Source organism: Brachycentrus maculatus, unplaced genomic scaffold, assembly GCF_059751285.1.
Source record: "Brachycentrus maculatus isolate JH-2025_06_01 unplaced genomic scaffold, ASM5975128v1 h1tg000004l, whole genome shotgun sequence".
Taxonomy (NCBI): Eukaryota; Metazoa; Arthropoda; class Insecta; order Trichoptera; family Brachycentridae; genus Brachycentrus; species Brachycentrus maculatus.
In genome coordinates, this window is record NW_028280759.1 from 3,897,648 (window position 1) to 3,904,694 (window position 7,047).

General features: G+C 31.0%; 1 protein-coding gene across 1 annotated transcript in view; it reads right to left on the bottom strand.

Moving 5' to 3' along the window:
* The window catches only part of conu (Rho GTPase-activating protein conundrum), a 59,149-nt gene extending 58,036 nt beyond the window's left edge, over positions 1–1,113 (bottom strand). The window contains exon 1 of the mRNA XM_088277644.1: positions 387–1,113. The gene's annotated coding sequence lies outside the window, so the exon portion shown is untranslated. The remainder of the gene's footprint in view (positions 1–386) is intronic.
* Positions 1,114–7,047: the final 5,934 nt, after the last annotated feature.

The window sequence follows — 7,047 nt, forward strand, 5'->3', positions numbered from 1 at the left end:
TATGTGTACATGCGTACAATATTACAGAGGTAGATAGATAGTCCGCCTTCGTAGTGTAATGGTCAGCACGTTCGGCTACCGTACTGTTGGCCCCGGGTTCGATTCCCAGGGAGTAGGTCAAATAAATATAAGTGATTTTTTCACTCTTATATTTATTCAGTATTACCCTGGACTGGTACCTGAAGCGGACGGCTGATAACTTTTCCTTCATGTGTTTACGATCAAGATAACGCTGCGTTAATATGATGCAGTACCCTATGCACCATCGGGTGTGGATGAGAGTTTGAAGAAGAAGAAGAAAGATATTTATCGGGTACAAAATAAAAATAGTTTAAATCTGAAACAAGTAAGGAAATATGTTGTTATATAAAAATGTGTATTGTTACCTTTGTTTTCGGAATGCTGTTGAGGATCTAATTGGTAAATAATCCTGGTACATCCAACGTTATGAAATGCGGTATTTACCGGTCGAAAGCATTAGGTTTCACGGAATACACACTGCACAAAAGTTCAGTAAGGATTAACAATTTATCATGTATATTGAAAACACCGTAATTTCCACTTTCAGGTTTTTAAAAACCGGGCGTCACTGGAGAATAAGAAGCACTCGGTTTTTTTGGCTCGTGCTCTCACTGTATGTGTGACAGGGAGACAGAAAAAAACAATAACACCAAAATAAAACTAGAGAAACGTCATTAGCGAGAGGGAGTCAGATGCTGGAGACAGGACAAATATCCACTCCAGGACTTTAAAAAAAAAAAAAAAACTAGAAGAGTTCGTATTTTAAACTTTTTCGCATTCGCGCTGCTTTCTAGGGCACTGTTTCAAAACACTTTTCGATCACCACAACGTTTCTTTATCAGACATTTGTAAGTTTTATCACATAAACGTTAGGACGAATGTCAACAAATTGCACTAGTTTTGCATAAATTCATTGCCGGTTATCAGCGCCGGCTGACGAGACTCGCGTACGGACACTAACGGCCAGCTAGGCCGATGGCAACATTCCACGAGGTGTTCTCTCGGACAAGTGCAGTGTTTACACTAGAGCTTGTTTCGGTTTACTCGGAATACGTACATACGTGTGCGCCTCGCGCCCGCCACCTAGCGACTGGATTATAACAACCAACTGGTTTCAAACTCCGCCTCGGCCAGCTTCATACTTCATACTTCATACCCCGACCGCTGCCTGTTGGCTGCGAATGAATGGTAGGCGCTGGCACTGTATCGACGCTCGAGTTGATTTCTTCCCTCCACGGAGAACAACATCATTAATCACACTGTTTGTGGATGAATCCATTAATAAAATCTCATATATTCCTCACTATAAATTGTCCATATCGTCCACGTCCAAACAAAAATGCTGTCGCTTTAGATCTTAGCTCGTAACAACCTAGCATTTTCCCATGATTGGATGTGTACACGTTTGAGAATTATAGAAGTTTATTTTGTTTATTAAAAGCATTGTTAACTTTGTGGTATGGTAATATAACACTTTCCTTATAATTCAACGTTCAATATGTGTAATACCACTTTAAAGTTGTATTATTTTTTATTATCGCTTCTTAGCATCGTCGCATTTCCCTATGATTGGACGTGTCAACGTTTTAAAATTATAGTAGTTTATATTAAAAGCATTGTTAACTTGGTACAAAGTATGATAATATAACACTCTCATTGTCATTCATCATTCAATTTGTGTAATACCACCACTTTAAAGTGGTATTATCGCTTTAGCTCTTGCCTCTTAGCATCGTCGCATTTCCCTACGATTGGATGCGTCCACGTTTTAAAATTATATATAGTAGTTTATTTTGTATAATAAAAGCATTGTTAACTTTGTGGTATGGTAATATAACACTCTCCTTATCATTCATCGTTCACATTGTGCAATACCACTATAAAGTGGTATTACACAAAGTGAAAGATGACAAGGAGAGTGTTATAGTAGTTCCTGATTTACGTTTTTTCTATTTTAATCAATAGTTCCAGTATCTGCTAACTATGTTATATGGAGAGTAAATGCGCTATTGTGGTTGTAAGATGGTATTTTATACCAGAATATTATGTAGATTATATTGAATAAGGACATTTAGCAAGTTTTGCCAACCTCCGTGGTGAAGTAGTAAACACGTTTGGCTTCTGTTCATGAAATCCTCGGGTCGATATCCAACAAGTTTGACAATAAGTATTAATTATTATACGCACGAAACAAATCATCTTGTATTTGTATTATGTACAATACGGTAATACGATTAAGATTACACTGCATTGCTCTGACGTGGAGTATAATTTACAAACGAAACTAATATTTTTAGAAATAAATTAATTCATTTCTGAATTATTTAAACGTGCTTTTGCCTTCACTTGAGGGACAAAATATTTTCAGAAAGTTCTTTTATAAAACTTATATTTTAAAAATAAATAATTGCAGTATCATGACTGAGATGTATTTTTAAATGGTGTTACGAAATTTGCTTGACGTTGTAATAATAGTATAATTATTATCAAGAGTACCTAATTATTACTGATAACAAGTATTTTTATCTACTGATAAGATTTTCTAAGTAAAATACGCTTGTTAGAGATTCATTTCCATAACCGAAGGTGAGGAAACAAGAGCATAATAATTATTAACGATTTTGTAATATATTATATATAATATTACCTATGCACCTTTGAAATAGTACTAGATAGCTTTTTTTCACGACCTTCGTCGCATTCGCCTTACTCATGGGAATCGTTTCAAATTTTCCTTTCGCAGGTATTTTGAATGAGGGGAAGAATACGTAATTAACATATTTAAAAAATATATATATATAGAACCCAGCAGGGATCCAAAATGAATGAACTGAAAAAATGATTTATGGAAAGCTATTTGTATTAGTGATTAGTAACATTATATAATTTTTTCCTTTAAATATGCTTCTTACCTTGAAATTTTTTTATTTCTGTTTACTGTACTTTTTATTTCTTTATATTTTACATTTCACCCTGTGTTTTCTTATACAATATGTTTTTCAGTTATGTTAATCTTAATCCTATATACCATAATGAGAAATAGAAATTACTCATATATATTTATATATATAATATATATATATATATATATATATATATATATATATATATATATATATATATATATATATATATATATATATATATATATATATATATATATATATATATATACAGTGGGTGGCCATATTATTAGGGACACTTCAAATTTCCTGTAATTTTCATTATTAAATGAATTTAATGAGCAAATAATTTGGTTTTTTGAATATTTTTTTATTGATTAGGGTGCTTTATTTAGAATTTAGAAACTATATTATCATGGATTTAATAATACCAATTTATTTTTATCATAATAAGTGATTATTCAACAATTTCGAAAAAATCTTAATTTTTAGTTATAACACCCTTTGCTGCGATTACAACCTCCAAACGTCAGGGCATACTTTTTAATGCAGATTTTTACATTGTGCCAGAGATTAGGGTTATTATGCCATACTCTGATAAGAGTTTCTATCATTTGCCGCTTAGTGGTGATGACTTCTTTAGCAATCTCACGTTTCGTTAGTTCCCAAAGGTTTTCAATGGGATTCATATCCAGCTAATTCCCCGGGTAAGGCAAAACACAGAGGTTTTTTCAGCCAGGAATGTGATAACACTCCTGGCTTTATGACACAATACCGAGTCATGCATTAAAACATACTTTTCATCGCCAGGGAACCATTCTTGAGCCTCGGCTGGAGTCGACTTTTCAGTACTCGCTGGTACTATTCTTGCCTCATGGTCCCTTCCATGATAAAGAGGCATCCCATACCCTTAAATGAGATTACGGACCACAACATTATGCTAACAGGGTATTTTTAACCATCTCCACAAGGTAGTCTGGGTGGAATTTTTCTCCTGGGCCACGTCGGAAAAATGAAGTTTTTCCCACCAAAATTTTTAATGTTGACTCGTCCAAGAAGCAGACCTGTAATGTATTACCATAATTGCAAAAATACATATATTTTTTATTTTCTTAATTTATCATACGAATACAAGCCATAAATATTCGAATCTAGTCCGAAACAGTTACATTCCGGTGTTCTTTGGCCCATAGGAGTCGTTTTTTCTTCATGCCACAGTCAGGCGTTGTTTTTTGGTTGGACGTCGACTCATTAGATTTACTTCAACTAACCGTCTCTGAACTGTCCTTTTGGATACGTTGATTCCTTAATCGTTTAACAACTGAAATCAACGACAATTAGACAATCAAAAGACTTTGTACGATTTTGGAAATAGATGTCCCTGATTTTATGGGCACCACGCGGAGTTGTGATGCTTTTTCTGCCTTTTTTTCCGACGCGGGCTGATTCTAGACGCAGGTTTTTATCAATTTTTCTTTAAATCCAATGGACTTCTGACTTCGAAACATCTGTAAGTGCTGCTATTTCTCTGTGGAAATATGTGGAATGAAGTAGTAAGGTTATAACTTCCCTATATTTTCTCGGAGATATTTTTGAAGACTTGCCCATACTTAAATTGAGAATATTATGGTTCAGTTCAAATTAAATTGAATTTAACTTAAAAATTCATTGAAATTAACTTATTGAATTAGCAAAACTAATAAATTATTAAACAACACTTACGTTTTTATAGTCTTGAATTCAAAAAACTTACAGAAAAATGGTTTAAAAAAATATTAACTGAGCTCACACCAATATCATATTTCACTAACCAACATCCAAATAAAAAAAAACTTACTTTTTTGATATTTCACAGTATTGATACATCTTCAAAACAATAATTATGATACCAGCAATAAAAATACATAAGAAAAAATAGTTAAAACTTATTAATTTGACCAAAAAATTCATTTTAACTTGAAAATTACAAAAAAGTACAAGTGTCCCTAATAATTTGGCCACCCACTGTATATATATATATATATATATATATATATATATATATATATATATATATATATATATATATATATATATATATATATATATATATATATATATATATATATATATATATATATATATATATATATATATATATTTATATATATTTATTTATATATATTTATATATATATATATATATATATATATATATATATATATATATATATATATACACACATATATATATATATATATATATATATATATATATATATATATATATATATATATATATATATATATATATATATATATATTATATATATATATATATATATTTATATATATTTATTTATATATATTTATATATATATATATATATATATATATATATATATATATATACATATATATATATATATATATATATATATATATATATATATATATATATATATATATATATATATATATATATATACAGTATCTACTCAATGAATTAGGGCCACGCAGAATTTCGCGCAATTTCTCAATTCAAACAGGAATAACTCAGAGAAAACCTTGAATAAAACAACATTGAATTTTATTTACACATGAACACTTTATTACGCTTAAATTACGCATATTTTTTCATATAAATATAGTTAGTATTTAGTATTTCCACCTTTGGCAGAAATAACTGCCTCAATTGTTTTTGGCATACTTAAAATGCACTGTTTTATCATGTTTTTTATTTCTTCGTCTTCTGACCAAATTTTTTGAATATTTTTTTTTAGACAGTCTACTGTCGGATTTGGAAATGAGTATACCTTATTTTTTAACATGATCCATACGTTTTCTATAGGATTAAGGTCCGGAGAATTTCCAGGCCAGGGGAGCAAAGGCAGATTTTTGTTAGACAAAAATTTTATTATTGATTTAGCCCGGTGGCAAGGTGCCCCATCCTGCATGAAGGTGTATGGACCTTCTGTTGGGTCGAGTGTGGTAGAAGGGCAATAAAATTCGTTCGAGGACCTGCTTATAGGAATTTTGGTTCATTGTTCCTTCCACGAAAAACAACGGCCCAGGTAAATTGTTAATAATACATGACCATATCATTGTTGCAGGGGGGTGTTTGATAACTTTTATCACACAGGCCTCATTGTAACGTTCCATTGGTGTTCTCCTGATGAATCGACGGCTCTCTGTCACGGCTTCTAACCGGCACTCATCACTAAAGATGACCTGAAAAATAATGAAAATTTAAGTTTAATTCAAACATATAAGTTTATTTACTAAAATGATATGTTGAAAATTCAGTTTAAATAAATACCTTTTTCCAATCATCTACCGAGTAATTTCTATGTAGCCTGGCCCATTTTAATCGATCCGCTTTCATTCGTGGTGTCAATTTTGGTACTTTTACAGGGCGCCTGCATTTCAGATTTACTTCGTAAAAACGTCGCCTCAGTGTTGATACCGATATATTTATACCCTCTTCTTCCAATTTTATTTTTAATGTTTTTGCTGATGCACTACGGTTTTCTAAGGTACTTTGAACGATTTTTCGATCAGTCCTCGGTGTTGTTTTTCTAATCCTACGACAGTTCTTTCGCCGATTGCTGGTGGCGGGTGACTGATTTTTTATTGATTTTGAAATTCTGTCCACTGTTTGACGAGAAACGTTTTCTTTTTTTGAAATTTCTCTATTAGATAGTATTCCTAATTTCAGTAGCACTATAACACTAGACTTTTTTTCCTCAGAAATGTCTTTACTTTTTCCCATTTCGTCCTTTTCAAAAAAAACACTTGTGTTTACAAAAAAAAATTATATTTTATGAACTAAAATTAAAAATTAAGTTTTTTTCACAAGACACGATAACTATATAACCTCTTTGAACAAAACAACAACCAAAACTCAAGAAACTTCACTAATAAATGAGATAGGACTATTTTTTGAACTTTCAACTATCTGTCTACCTGTGCTAATTAGGGACCTTTCTCAGAAAAAGGGTTTGAAATTTTGTAAAGGGTTAAATAATCCAGGTATATTTTACATATTATTGAAAGTAATATACATGATATTAGATATCAATAGAAAACTTAAAGTATTTATGTAAAATAAATATAATAATCCAAAAGATTTCAGAGTATTCAAA